At 31.8% G+C, this 16,084-nt stretch overlaps 1 protein-coding gene across 1 annotated transcript in view; it reads left to right on the top strand.

The window, feature by feature from the left end:
- Window positions 1–16,084, top strand: part of LOC124366449 (acetylcholine receptor subunit alpha-like 1) — a 727,733-nt gene that overhangs the window by 80,786 nt on the left and 630,863 nt on the right. The window lies entirely within an intron of this gene.

Raw genomic sequence — 16,084 nt, 5'->3', positions numbered from 1 at the left:
AGCAGTAACTCGATCATTGATTTCACTGATTATTATTTAATTTTATCAGTTTCGATTTAATGGAGACTAGATATTACGAGGTCGGAGTTTGTCATTGTTTGGGGCTTTTATCTTCTGTAAATTATTGCGGGTCGTGAAAGTGTCCATGTCGTTAGATGACTTAATGCTTGTTCAGTACAAACCAATTTTATTAATAAAAATAGTTTGAAACAATACACTCAATCCTTTTTTGCTTATTGTTTCGGATATATTATGAATAATATTAACATAAAATCACGCTTCTTCCTTTAATAACCCTAATAAATGTTTTGTTTGATGTCATATTGAGATTGTATTTAGTAACTGTGAAGAAACAGTTTCGGACGAAACTGAAAATACTCAGATTTAATTGTAACAAAACAAAATGTACCTAAATATAAGCTATACCCTATGCTTGTAAATTTGTAGCGAATATAGAAATAAAACATATATCTTAGACATCACTTTACAAGTTTACATTCAAACTATTATACTATCAAACTATGAAAAATCTAAATAAGCATACTAAAAATTTATAAAATATAAAATTATACAAAAAGAAAATATAACGGCAACATCACTGGCTGAGCTTTAACAAATCCTATCACACATGGGCTGGAGAAGTTTTATTTCTGACTGTCTGTTTGCATGCTATCTCCAAAACGAACTAACCTACTCTATTGAGCTTTGTGGGAGTAACATTCCATTGAGGAAAATTAAAGACTGGAGTAAATATTAAAGTTCTGTCACAATATTTTACTTCAGTGCTCTCTTGCGTTGTAATATCAACATTTGCTTACCAGAAAATGTATTGTAACACTGCTATAGAACCTATCTAATATAAAAAAATACGTATATTAATTATAGGCCAAAATTATTCGAGATAGTCTTCATTTGAACACTTTTAATATTGCATGAATCTTAATTTATATGTAAACAAGAATGAGATCAATGATGGCATAAACCTTACCATGGAATTAGACTGAGCGTCATTGATGCCGATCACTCAGTAGATTAACCCAATGTCTCCTTTCTTTGCATGCAGGAAAGATGTAAATATTTATTTTCTGTATGATTGCATGTCCATCTATCTGTCCGTAGAACATCTAGAGAATGTAATAGAACGGTATAGATTTGGTATATGGCCACGTGACACGTGGCATGGCGTTCTCCTACTTGTTATGAATACAATCTTTTAAACTGGAGGGAGTACATACAATCCAAATGACCTACGTTTGCTAAAATATAAATTTTGTAAAGTGTTACTCAAGATACAAGGTATGACAGTGATGCTTAATTGCATGTCACGTGACAGGATTTTTTAAGGTTTAGTACAAATTACAGTTCTATGGAGACATGAGTTACCATGTAAAGATAAGTAAAAATTTCATATAATTAGACTTGTAACAATAACAATATTAACTTTTACTAACTAATTTATTTATTTTTGAAATAAAAAGAGTTTAGGTGCAAACATTCCAATCATTCAAATATATGGTGCCTTGTACAACCCAATTGATATTGGAATGTTTTGAAGGGAATGTAGCCTCTTGCCGTTATCGCCCCAAGTGGATTACAAACAGTTTTTTTTCGGAACGATCCCACTTCCATACATTGGTCGGGAGGCAGCTGATTATGGAAACTCGTGGAGCTAACGAGCTATTGTGTTCTTAGGATCTTTTAATCTTAGATGCTAAATTGTGATTAAATTATAATAAATTCATTGTATGTGGGAAATAAAAGGATACTTAGATACAAATATTAATGTTTTATAATCAATAATTTCATTGCTAGATATTCAACTAAACACAAGGAAAAAGGACATAGTTTACTGCAAATAAAACTAAGATATCAATGTTTTACCTCCTTCAGTCAAGAATAACCCGGTTACTAAACAATTTGGCTTTACTGAGGTTGCAAAGTCGGCAAATTATCAGGCCGATAGTTGTTGCCTATATATTACTTTACAGTTATAAAATTTAAATAATTTTGGTTTCATTTATGATCACTCCCAAACCATGGCCAGTACTAAGTAGTATTGAATTGGTACTCAGCTGATATTTTCTTGCTAGATTTCTTCAGATGGACGAGGAATCTACATTTCAGGAATAAACTCTGTTAGATTTCCGACTCTGCACTAAAGCGGAGGTGAATGAAGCTAACCTCAATATTCTCATTAAAATTTCATCCTAATACATTTATGATATTTATACTATAATAATTCGTAAGGAAATTCATTAGAGAAACTATTACCAACCTTTCGGAACTAATATGGACGGAATGTGAATAAAACATGGTTGTTCTGTGGAACGAATGCATATGCAAAGCAGTTGATGCAGTTTACAAGTTGGTACATGGTCCTAGTTTTAATTTGTTCACCATGTCTGCCAACGTCACCGTGTATCTGAATGTTTACATTAATTCACATTCGTATGAAGGGATTTATTACATTACTAGACGAATATGTATAACCACCGAACAAATCGTGATTGAAGTGTGAAAAAGACAACAAAGCAGTGTGTTAATATGCGGAGTCTGAGTGAGGTCAAATCTGCAACTCCAACAAAACACTCGCAACACAAGCGCACTCTTCATTACAACTCCCTGTCTAGATTCCACAAACATTTCACTGCTGTTTTGGTGCTGAGTTCCTTTGCTTTATTTTGAGGTTTTATCTTGAGGTTAAAACATGATCAGTTCATATCTGAGAATTAACTGTAAGAAAACTGTTGTTGTATGTGTGTGACAAGTTATCGCACAGTCTAAGTTACTAACGTACAATAGCGTGGGTCGAATGTGATATATTGATATGTTGAGACAGTAATGTTTCTCATTTCTTTCTGGACCATATACTAGCATGAAAATTTGTAAATGCAATTTTATGTTAACAACTTTACGAAAAACTTGAACACTTGTTATTTATGAAAACCAAAACTTTAAAGGAATAAAGTGAGCATTTTGCTTTTGATATACCGCATTTTTCGTCTTCGATAATAAACAACTACATGCTATATATGAACAAATAGTAAATTTTTAAAAATATACAATAATTATAAATGTTAAAAATTATGTAATAAATATTATTGAGCATTGAAATGAAATCAGCTGATTTTCCCGTGATACATTGTAGTAGTTAAAAAATAATAATTTTCATTTATATTTTATTAGTATTAAATTGATAAATACAGTTAAATAACGTATAATATTCTTATAATAAAAGTTTTTGTTAGAGAAAATAAAATTTTAGGTACAACGGAATAACCATTTGAACACACCTCGTTCCATCAAATCTTTCTTATATCGTAAATTTTGAACGGAATAGAATATGAATCTTCCACATAGTTATTAATGTTCTGACACTAGGTAGGATCTAACTATAGGCTCAATATTTCATGTCGTAATGTACGTGTATATTTATTGCAGTGACAATCAGCTGTAAAATTCAAGATTTGTACACAAATTATCACCTTATTAAGATGTGATATTGCCTTCCTCTTTATTATCTGGCAATACACAAGGCTAGTGTATTTAGATGTATTCACCTGGCTTATAATAATAATTTTATAGATATACCGAATAAAAAACAACATTATGTTTTCCAATACGATAATTTAGTTTTACAGCTCACTTAAAGCTAAAGGCAAAGTGAACTACTTCGTTAGTCCCACAAAGTTTCTATAATCAGCTGCCATTCGACAAATTTATCAAAGTGGTTTTGTAAAAAAAACTGTTTGTTATCAACTTGGAGCGGTATCGACGAGTGGATCCACTTCCTTCACAATATTCCAATACCAATTGGATTGTACAAAGCACCATACCGTTTTCCAATACGATAATTTAGTTTTACAGCTCGCCTAAAGCTAAAAGCAGTGTGAGCTACCTCGTTAGTCCCACAAAGTTTCTATAATCAGCTGGCATTCGACAAATTTATCAAAGTGGTTTTGTAAAAAAAACTGTTTGTTATCAACTTGGAGCGGTATCGACGAGTGGATCCACTTCCTTCACAATATTCCAATACCAATTGGATTGTACAAAGCGCCATACCGTTTTTCCAATACGATAATTTAGTTTTACAGCTCGCCTAAAGCTAAAAGCAGTGTGAGCTACCTCGTTAGTCCCACAAAGTTTCTATACTGCCATTTGACCAATGTTTTGACGTAAGTATTTTTTTGAGAGAAATTTGTTTGCTATCAACTTGGGGTGATAACGGCGAGTGGGTCCATTCCTTAACAATATTCCAATATCAATTTTATTGTACAAAGCATCATACAGTTTTGCGATACGATAATTTAGTTTTACAGCTCGCCTAAAGCTAAAAGCAGTGTGAGCTACCTCGTTAGTCCCACAAAGTTTCTATACTGCCATTTGACCAATGTATTGACGTAAGTATGTTTTTGAGAGAAAATTTGTTTGCTATCAACTTGGGGTGATAACGGCGAGTGGGTCAATTTCCTTAACAACATTCCAATATCAATTTTATTGTACAAAGCATCATACAGTTTTCCGACACGATAATTTAGTCCTACAGATCACTCAGAGCTAAGGCCAGTGTGAGCTATCTCGTTAGTCTCATAATAACCAGCTGCCATCGAAAAATCTAAAGTGTTCAGATTAAGTCTATATCTAGAATTTTGTCATATTATTGATTGAATTATTTGTTCAAGTTATGTTTTATAACAGTATTCAATTAACGGTACTACAAAGCAAGATTGGTAATTGTAACCCATCATGTATACGGATTATAATTAAGTAAATAATTAATCACGCACGTTCTTACTGTATCAAGTTTATTGCCTACTGGGAGACGTAAACCGGTCCGGTAGTTCAGTGGTAACTCTAATCTAGTAACAAATATACCAGATTTGACTTAGGCTCTATTCTCACATTTACAAAAGCTGTATTATTATAATGTTACAAATTACGTTATTCAAATTAAAGCTATTATTACAATAAGCAAAAATGAGAAAGGTGTTTTTCGAACTTAAACATCCCTGAAATGTTTAATTTGGACCACATTTAATTTGGAAAACATATTCAACGCGAATTATAGTGAATATATGCCATAAGAATATGAAACAATATGGATAATTACTCAGTTATATATGCTTTCCCAACATTTTCAATGTCTAAACCGTTGAGAACCTTCCAAATTTCTATGGACGAAAGAGAAATTCAGAAGACTATTCATGAAGAGAAGTTAAGCTGGCTCATGAAATATCACAGAGCGAGCTGCCTTGAATAAAAATTATCTTTTTGAATTCTTCCCTATATTCCAAGAACAATGAAAACTTTGAATAACCTACTTGTACTACTGTTTCAGTAACCATAAACAAGTTTCTCTTGGTTTAATATTTGACCTAAATAAAAAAATAGTATAAGTTAACTTGTGTGTCCACTCATTTCACATATTATGTTTCAACTATATTTTGATAGATTTTCCATTGCAGTTTTATTAGTTTCCACTGTATTATACTAATGGAATGGAATATTTCAATAAACTAATTCTGATAAATGTGTGCCCATAATTGTGAAAATTACGTATAAACATTTAGAATATATTGCATTTCCAGTTATAACGTATGGTAAATATTAAATAACTTCCCCATACATTTAGCAAGAAATAGTCGAAAGCTTTCGAAGTTCTATCTCTAGTTAGCGTTAAAAATTAGTGCGCGTAGAGAATTTACTGAGTTATCATAAACATAAACAAACTTTTCATATACAGGGTGAATTTAAGTTAGTGTCGAAAAATTTTTTGGGTGATACTACTCAGTATTTATAGACCAAAATATGAAAATAAAAAATCCCTATCTATATATCTTTTAACTACGACCACTTTCTCTATTTTGTTAAAAAAAATCATGTTTTGTTGCAATAAAAACTCAATTTCCTCCATTATTTTTAATTTTTTTTTTTAATTCTGAATCCATTTTTGAAATTCTACACAAATTTTTACATGGGAATAATGGAAGAAAAACTGTCTTGAAAATAAGTTTGATAACAAACAAATTGCTAATAAAATCAAATTCTTAAGTTTTCGGCAAAAAACATTAAAAAAGATATTAGACCCGAGGAATGAAATGAAGTTAATTCTGAAGAGAGGCCAATACCACAAAAACCTTGCCCCATTTTGTGGGCTTTTAAAATGACATAATGCAACGTTACTTTTATTTTCATCTTTATACTGGTTATTAAAGAATCAGTATTGGAAAACAAGGTCTACTTAACATATCACGGTGCCAAATTAACCAGTCAAAATGTGTTTGATTCAATAATAAATCAAACATAGGATAAACACATAAAGAACAGTTACAAAAAAAGAATAATTCATAAAAGTAAGTAATCTACAAATTGCTTTCAAATTGCCTGCCTCCGTTTCTAATGCAGGCTCTCGCACCGCTTCAGGCTCTCGCACGCTTTTTTCCTCATTGCCCTAACCGTCACGTTCAAAGATAACTTTTTACGCACTATTTGGGCAGCTAACTCAATCCGGTTTCTTAAGTCTTCCTCAGAGTTTACAGTGGTCGAGTAAAATTCCTGTTTCATAGTCCCCCAAACAAAGAAGTCCATAGGTGATAGGTCAGGAGATCTGGCCGGCCAAGCTACAGTTCCAGCGGCGACCTATCCATGTCGGGTAATTGTCCGTTAACCACTGACGCACTTCATTGCTGAAATGAGGAGGAGCACCGTCCTGTTGGAAAACTATGTTGTCCCTCTGATTGTGGTCCATATCAAGTCCATCCAGAAGTGTGGGCAAGGTATGCTGTAAAAAGTCCAAGTAAACTTCACTATTTAAGGTTCCTTGAAAAATGTGGGGACCCACAAGTTGGTTTCCGATGACTCCTGCACATACGTTGAGATGAAAAGTCTTTGAAAGGAACTTTCTCTTGAAGCCCTGGGATTTTGTTCGGCCCAATGGTGCATGTTATGCGTGTTAAAAAACACCAGCCCTAGTGAAGGTAGACTCATCGGTGTACAAAATGTTTCTAAAAAAATGATATTGTTCAATTATCACTATTGAGCAGCCAGCGACAGAACTCTACTCTTGGACCAAAGTCATTTGGCTTCTAACGCTTGAACCTTTGTAAAGTGATAGGGGTGGAAGTTATTTTCGTGTAAGATTCCTAACACTTTACTCTGAGAAACACCAACTTCTCTGGCAAGTTGTCGGGCTGCTGACCCTCAGGATTTTCTTGAACTAAATCTAGAACTCGTTCATCTAAGCCAATATCTCCAAGAACAGGACCTACCTCATTACGCTGCCTGTGAACTGTTCCTCTCTCCAACATACGCTGATGTAGCCTCGTAAAAACTTTATCACTAGGAACTCTACGATCTGGGGTACCGAGCGTGGTATTCTCTCTGAGCAGCCAGAGCATTTCCGCCACAAAAAAAAAACCATATACAAAATGCATCTCTGCATACTCTCTCGATGTGAAATCCATGATAGCTACGACTCAAATAACTATTTTTAAGTGGGATAGAGGTAAAGTCAGCTGAAAGACAAAATAAAACCTGAAAAACATGGGGGTATTCCTTCATACTTGTGATTGTAGGGATAAGATAGTCAGGAGTAAAAACTGATAAGATATGACAATCCGGAGGCAGGCAATTTGAAAGCAATTTGTAAATTACTTACTTTTTTATGATTATTCTTTTTTGTAACTGGTTTCTTTTTTGTGTTTATCCTATATTTGATTTATTATTGAATTAAACACGATTTTGACTGGTTATTTGGCACCGTGATATTTTTAATAAAAAACCTTGTTTTCCAATACTGATTCTTTAATAACCAGTATAAGATGAAAATAAATGTAACGCTGCATTATGTCATTTTAAAGCCCACAAAATAGGCAAGTTTTTTGTGGTATTGGCCTCTCTTCAGAATTAACTTCATTTCATTCCTCGGGTCTAATTATCTTTTTTAATGTTTTTGCCGAAAACTTAAGAATTTGATTTATTAGCAATTTGTGTGTATCAAACTTATTTTCAAGACAGTTTTTTCTCCATTATTCCCATGTAAAATTTTGTGTAGATTTCAAAAAATGGATTCAGAATTAAAAAAACATTAAAAATAATGGAGGAAATTGAGTTTTATTGAAACAAAAACATGATTTTTTAACTAAATAGCGAAATTGGTCGTAGTTAAAAGATAGATGGGATAGGGATTTTTTATTTTCATATTTTGGTCTATAATACTGAGTAGTATCACCCAAAAAAATTTTTCGACACTAAACTTAAATTCACCCTGTATACACAGATTTGGTAGTTTAAACTGATTGTAGGTTATTTAATGAAACATTACTGTTCTGAAAAAGATCAAATTACATTTTCTCTCAGCAGCTTCTCACAACTTCAGTCTCAGAATAAATCACAGCACAGCAGCGCCATGTTTGCTGATACCGGGGAGTTGTAATGAAGTGTGCGCTTGTGTCGCGAGTGTTTTGTTAAACTTGTTTGTAGAAACGCTGTCATTAAAAATCCTCATAATAACACATTGATTTGTTGTTTTGTTCGTGATTAATTCAACAATTTCAATGCCACCTTCCCGTGTACTAAATTTATCTTATATGAATGCACCCGGTTGGAAGTAACCGATGGACTAGCTACTAAGAGCTGGGGCGTTGAGAATTGTTTGGCAATAATTTAGCATTAAATTTAGTATCTCGTATAGTATAAAGCATATTTGAATGAATCTATACACATTTCATAAAACTCAGAAAATCTACATAAATAAATAAAAACTATATACTGAATTTACCGTACCTGTATCTTTTTCAGTTAACATTGTTGAAGTACGGTACACTGATAATCTGTTACCTATTTTAGTAAATGTCACTCGAAAAGGTATCCTTCGATTATAAAAGTACACATTACATTAATCTAACCTTTCTAAAAGGATTTCATAGTTGAAAAATACTCAGATTTTATTTTAATCGAACAAGTTCTTAGTAAATATTAGCAAAATTGTATGGTGTAGTTTGAAATCTAAGGATGCAATTAACGCCAAAGGTGACAATATCCTTCTCTCCGAGTATCATTACAATACAAATGTAATACTAGCATTTGTTAAAAAAAAACTTAATTTAGCCAAACTGTATTTGAAGGTAAACACATGAAGGCTGATTTGTTTCGCCATAGCGTTAGAAATTGGCTAAGTGATAACAAAGCAAAATCGTATTTGATGATTATGCATGTCACTCCATGGAACTTAGCGAACCTATTAACTTTGGTTACATGCTCTTATGGGTGGGTTACCATGATTCTAATGAGAAAATCGCAGAATAAATAAACTTTTAAACAAGCTTATTACAATCATGTGAGGCTTAAACATGTGACACATATGCCGTTACTGCAGAATTGAAATTGTACATCCATCACACAGCGTGATGTGATTTACCTCTACCCCGGTTACTTCAAACGATATATCTCTAAGTGCATTCAAAAAAACAAAAACACAATATTAATATGCACAGAACCCAGTGTTTTTAAATTTTGACGTGACAACGTCTTAAATTAGGTTGCGGCTCGGAGTCACTCATGAAAAAGTGTAACGCCCGGTAACGTTACGATGCCCGTCCAGTGGGTCCGCCGCACGGGATAAAGCAGATAACTATGTTTATTCGTGAAAATGTGGAGTGCTTAGATTCGTCATTTACAACAACTACAACAATAAAGGTAAATAATTGTACACTGATATTTCATTATCGTAAACTATGATTGATTGATTAATTGTTAGATTGACACAAAAGTTGAGAAACTGAGTTTATAGGTTATGTCATACTATTGACAAATGTTGATAGTGTTAAGTAAATTATTAGTTTAAATCACTCTGCAATCAATCGTAATTCAGTCGATTGAGAAGAAACAGCGCGTATTGCTAGTCAAACATTTAAAATAACAAATTATAACCTCTAACCTGTCATAACAGTGCGACCAAACAAACGAACTAAAACCGACCAATCACCACGCGCGGAGTTAGAATTTAACTGTGTTTAGCAAGAATTTCAAATTCCAATTTTAGTAAATGTTTTATTCAACTTTACCATTTACAATAACAAATTTTAATTAATTTCAAATTATGTACAATGTTTTAGTAAACAAAATATATTTCTATAGTTAAAATTTGTGCAATTCTTATTTTCATTCAATTCCTTGTTCCTATTGTGCAATTTAATAATATTCGTATCAATAAATATTCTACCGAGAAAAAGACGTTGTCACGTAAAATCTTCGCCCGTAAAACCGACTTTACAGGCAACCATAATTTTTTTTTAGATATATTTAATCTAAATATTTTACGTCAAAAACATTAAACGTAGTAATTTATTGTTTGATATATGCATCATACAGCATATTATATATTCGTGATGCATCGTGTTAATTAATTCGTATTATTTGCTAATTTTATTAGATGGAAATTAAATGAATTAATTACAACATCACCGAACACTAAATATATAGTGCTTGTATAACCCAATTGGTATTGCAACGCTGCAAAAGGAATGTACCCATTCTCAGTTATCGCCTCTAGTGGATAATAAGCAGTTTTTGGTTGGAAACGATGCCCACTTTCCATGCCTCGCTAAATATCGATATCTGTGAGTCTAACGAGCTGCCTCACGGTGTGTTTAGTTTTGAGCGCTTTATTTGGAATTACTTAGGCGTGTTTAACTTTTGCACCATTACAGTACTATATCCGTTACAAGTGTAAGACTAAATAAATACATGAGAATTAATTTACTTTCAATAATTACAGTTAAAGTCGTAGAAATAATTTTACCTAAGATTGTCCTAATCGTTTTCAATCCGGTTCAAAGCAATATGGAATATGGACATGTCATATATTTATACTGAAGAAACACTGGACGTAAAAGGACTTTAATTCATAAAAGTGTCATTGGTAAAAATATTTAATAGTTGACAGTTAATAGTTTACTACGTGAAACATACATTTTAATATGGTACACAATTTATAAGCCATAAATGATAAAATCTGTGCTGCATATACTGTGAACTTGTTTTAACTTGGGTTTCGAAAAGGAACTAAGATTAACATTTTTATGTGGTCTACAAGCCTATTATTTTAACGTGGGTTTATAAAAAAGATCTGACATTAAAATGTTTCCTAGGTATTACAACCTAAGTGTAAGCAGAGAAACGCCACGACGCACAATAGCGGGATGTTTATCTATGCCAGGGAGTTGTAATGAAGTGTGCGCTTGTGTTGGGAGTGTTTTGTTACATTTGCAGATTTTCTGTCATTCAACTCTGCGTATTAACAAACAGCTGTGTTATATTTTTGTCCTTCAATCATGATGCGGTAACCTCTATAGTAATATTACTTTGGAACATAAATTTATTTTATTTTTTCTTAAAGTAGACATAGTTGGAAGTGAACGATTTAATTACTGAGAATAAAATATGTACTGAAATCTATGTCCTTTTGATCACTCGAGGAGTTTTATAAATGTAGTTTTTGCGTGTTCATCTACCTGTCCGTAAAAGCTATCCGTATCATTGCCGGAGCTGGTAGGCTTGATCACTGTAGGGATATTTTTGTACAGCTCAGGATTCTCACTCTACCTTGTCTGTATATAATGCAATGCTTGTTGTATCTTAGGAAAAATGAAGACAGAATCATGCTCAGAAATGAAATCCACTCATACAATACAAGAAATAGCCATTTAATAAATTTACCTCCACATAGACTTAGCAAAAGTGAAAAAACCCTCTGCACATTGCATCTAGATTTATGAATAAATTGCCTATAGAAATGAAAAAATTAAAAGACTGTTCTTTTAAATCAAAATTATATAATTTCTTGTTAAATAATGCATTTTATTCAATAAGTGAGTTTTTATTGAGTCAATGGACTGACAATGACTTCTTTAACTGGTGAAGTACAATTAATTATAAATTATACTGACCTGCCTATGTATTTGTGTGAAATATCTTGTGGCCAATAAATTATTCTATTCTATTCTATTCTGTCTGTCCACCCGCGTGACAACTAGATGGCTGATTGGCTTATAGACTTGATATTTTGCACGAGCTTAATCATGTAGAAGCAGCTCTGAGTTGAATGATGGTGTGTGGCACTCAATAGGGTTTTGCTGAGCGTTTAAACATATTTTTACAGTCATCTTATGTTTAACCATTACAGCAACGACGAATTCACATAATAAATACATTTATAAACGAATTCAGTACCACCATAACAGATGTTTTTAGTGTGACATATAGATGTGTATAGCGTTGATTAATTAATCCGACACATACATTATCATTTGGTGAGTTATAGTGCAGAGTTTTGTAATTTGTATTAAGGATTATTTAATTAATTAACAATAGGTTCTTTAGAAAGGCTTACTTTATACTAAATTACGCATGTTGTGTAATAATTAACTAAAACATAAAGTTTACAGTTACTTTTCCTCATATAGCTGAACAGGCCTTCAACAAGAAACAAGTAAAAGCTGTATATAGCAAAGATTTATATTCATCTTATTCATTATTTTACCAATATTTTCCTACAAGGGTTGTATAGATATAATTAATAAATGACTTAATTAATTAACTGAGTTAATGTAACATTTCCTATACATTTAAAAAATTATTTTTGACGTGACAACGTCTTAAATTAGGTTGCGGCTCGGAGTCACTCATGAAAAAGTGTAACGCCCGGTAACGTTACGATGCCCGTCCAGTGGGTCCGCCGCACGGGATCCGCACGGGATAAAGCAGATAACTATGTTTATTCGTGAAAATGTGGAGTGCTTAGATTCGTCATTTACAACAACTACAACAATAAAGGTAAATAATTGTACACTGATATTTCATTATCGTAAACTATTATTGATTGATTAATTGTTAGATTGACACAAAAGTTGAGAAACTGAGTTTATAGGTTATGTCATACTATTGACAAATGTTGATAGTGTTAAGTAAATTATTAGTTTAAATCACTCTGCAATCAATCGTAATTCAGTCGATTGAGAAGAAACAGCGCGTATTGCTAGTCAAACATTTAAAATAACAAATTATAACCTCTAACCTGTCATAGCAGTGCGACCAAACAAACGAACTAAACCGACCAATCACCACGCGCGGAGTTTGTGTGTTTAGCAAGAATTTCAAATTCCAATTTTAATAAATGTTTTATTTAACTTTACCATTTACAATAACAAATTTCAATTAATTTCAAATTATGTACAATGTTTTAGTAAACAAAATATATTTCTATAGTTAAAATTTGTGCAATTCTTATTTTCATTCAATTCCTTGTTCCTATTGTGCAATTTAATAATATTCATATCAATAAATATTCTACCGAGAAAAAGACGTTATCACGTAAAATCTTCGCCCGTAAAACCGACTTTACAGGCAACCATAACTTTTTTTATTTATACTATATTAGATGCTTGTGTCATTAAAAATAATTCCTCGTCTGTACCCAAATAAGCTTCATCACCTGATCAGTCTTTACAGTTTAGTTTCAATGCCATGGACTAACGTTGTCGATAAAGATAGATTATTATATAATTGATCAATATTCCCTAAATTACACATGTTTAACTTTAACCGACAGAAACAGTTAGCATATACAATTTATGGTTTTACAGAATGAATTAAGTATTATAACCAATGCTTTTTGCTTCTAATATAATTTTTTCTCTTAAAACCAATATAATTTCCTATTGCAAATAAGGTTATTTCCATTTATTAATTGTGTTCTTTAAATTGTAATAGTTGATTTGAAGATTATGTGATACATATTATAAAAATTTCATAACATTCGAGATTAAATTTTTTTTGATACGCTGTATACGAATGCAAAATTCAGTATGAAAAATAAAATGCAATATGTTTTAAATAAAGTTCAAAAGACACTAAAATATATGTAATAAAACTTAGAGACCGTTATGCTTATGTTTACGAAAATATTTAATGTGTACATTAATTTGTTATACTTAATATTAACTATTAAAATTTATTTAACCACTTAAATGTTAAAATGTTAGCTTTATAATGACTCAGAGAACTGCTTTTACCAATCAACTATAGGTTCTCGTAGTTTTTTCCTAATTCTAGTAACGGATTACAGACCTAGAACATAATTTACTTGTATTGGATATATATGGCATTTAAAAGTAAAAGCGTGGTAGCCTTAATCTAATAAACGTTGATATTTTCATGGTGGAATACAAGAAAACACAGATTGATTTTTTTTGTTTATTTGTTTTTATAACAAAACCGTATTGAGTTCACTATGTCAAATAGAAAAAGACAAAGGCTTTCCTCCAACTAACTCATGCCCTAGAACATGTTACAAAGTGCCTAGTTCTTGATATACTTGTACCTCACGTGGCACTTTGTATTTTGTGTATCTACACCTTTTGCATTACTCTCCTATGGTTTCTTTTTCCCCCGTTTTACTACCTATTTGTACTGTTGCAATATACATTTTTCGCAATCATTATTGAATAAATTAAAATAATGTGCTTGGTTAATGAACTAGGAAGTCTGAGATAACACACAACCTGATTTAGATCTTTGTTTAAAGCTTTCTACTTACAATGGATGATTTGAAAGAATAGTACGATTTCTAAACTTTGTAATCCTTTGTTGCTATAAAATTTAAATGCTATACTAATACGCTTTTGTGTTTCTCTTGTTGTATTAATGCCTGACTATATAAGGTTGCATGCCTTTCCCTCTTAAATCCAATTATTTTTTTCAATTACCAGTTTTTAAAGCGCTGTACTATTTTTAAACTATGTCTTCAAGCTGTTAAAAAGTAGAAATTTAGTCGAATATTAATAAAAGTATACATAATACTAGCAGTTAGCCGCGACTTCATACGCAATATCGTAGGTTTTGCACCTGTTTGAGACCTTCTTATTTAGATGCATTATGTTTCCGACGTCAATTTTAAGTTTTTATTCTTTCCAAAACCAAGAAAATATGTTTATATGCTTGTTTAGGTCATTTTAAATGACTCCGATCTTATTATATTTGGTTCCAAAGCTGAATTTTTCTCCCTCCAGATCAAGAGAAGTCTACTTTTGTCAAAAGATAATTAAAATAGATTCCATAACAGTCTTTACCTCATCCTTACGAGAAATTATTTATTTCCAGAGTTAGAACTTACGTTTAACCATCGCAATGGACTCATTTTATCATATTTAAGTGTCGCCATCTGTAGCTGTTTACTCGTACTGAAATTTTGTGATTATTATAGGGTATAATTAGTACCTATATATCTATTCCAAATTATCTACGTTATTATTATTATCAAAATCTAAATTGGTATCTAATTTTAAATTATTTATCTAAATTATTATCGTATGTATATTATGTATATTGTATGTATATTCAATAATGGGTATTATACAAGGTGATTTTTAAGTCCCTTCCCCCCTATTTTTTTTTTTACCGTATAAGTTAGGAGGTTTAAACTCCGTACATATTCGTTAGACCTAAATATCTTGTTTTTCATGTGTTCATTGACTCTCCACCTCCAATGGGGGACGGTCCACGAGGAGTAAGCCGAGATTCTTAAATGTAAGCATAGGTTGATATGCACATCAAATTAAAGGTCTCTGTAAGTAGAATACAATGCCGCAAACCGGACCTCAAAAGGTTCATCCTAATGAAAATTACAGTGTGTTAAAATGTACAAAATAGTAATGTGCTATTATCTGCGTTTTATCGCGCAACTTTTTAAAAGTTCATTTCAAAACAATTTTTTACAACTAATTACAACTAGCGATTGTTTATACGTAATATTACGTACACTAGATTCATAACTCCTATTTACTTGTTATAAATCAATGTACTCGTTTATAGACGAGTAATATTTTCCACTGTTCTCTTGTCACTTTAATTTTGTTAGATTTTCACAGTTTATTGTTTTTTAGATATGGGAACCATAAATTTTTTCGCTTCTAAAGAATTAGCGTAGGTATTGTTTAGCAAACTATATGTATCAATTATCAATTAGTGTTTCTTTACAAAATCATATAGGCTCATAAAGGCTGAATGTAAACTAAATAAAGTACAA

The sequence above is a fragment of the Homalodisca vitripennis genome, chromosome 7 (genome assembly GCF_021130785.1).
Source record: "Homalodisca vitripennis isolate AUS2020 chromosome 7, UT_GWSS_2.1, whole genome shotgun sequence".
NCBI lineage: Eukaryota > Metazoa > Arthropoda > Insecta > Hemiptera > Cicadellidae > Homalodisca > Homalodisca vitripennis.
This window is presented reverse-complemented; position numbering and strand designations above follow the sequence as displayed.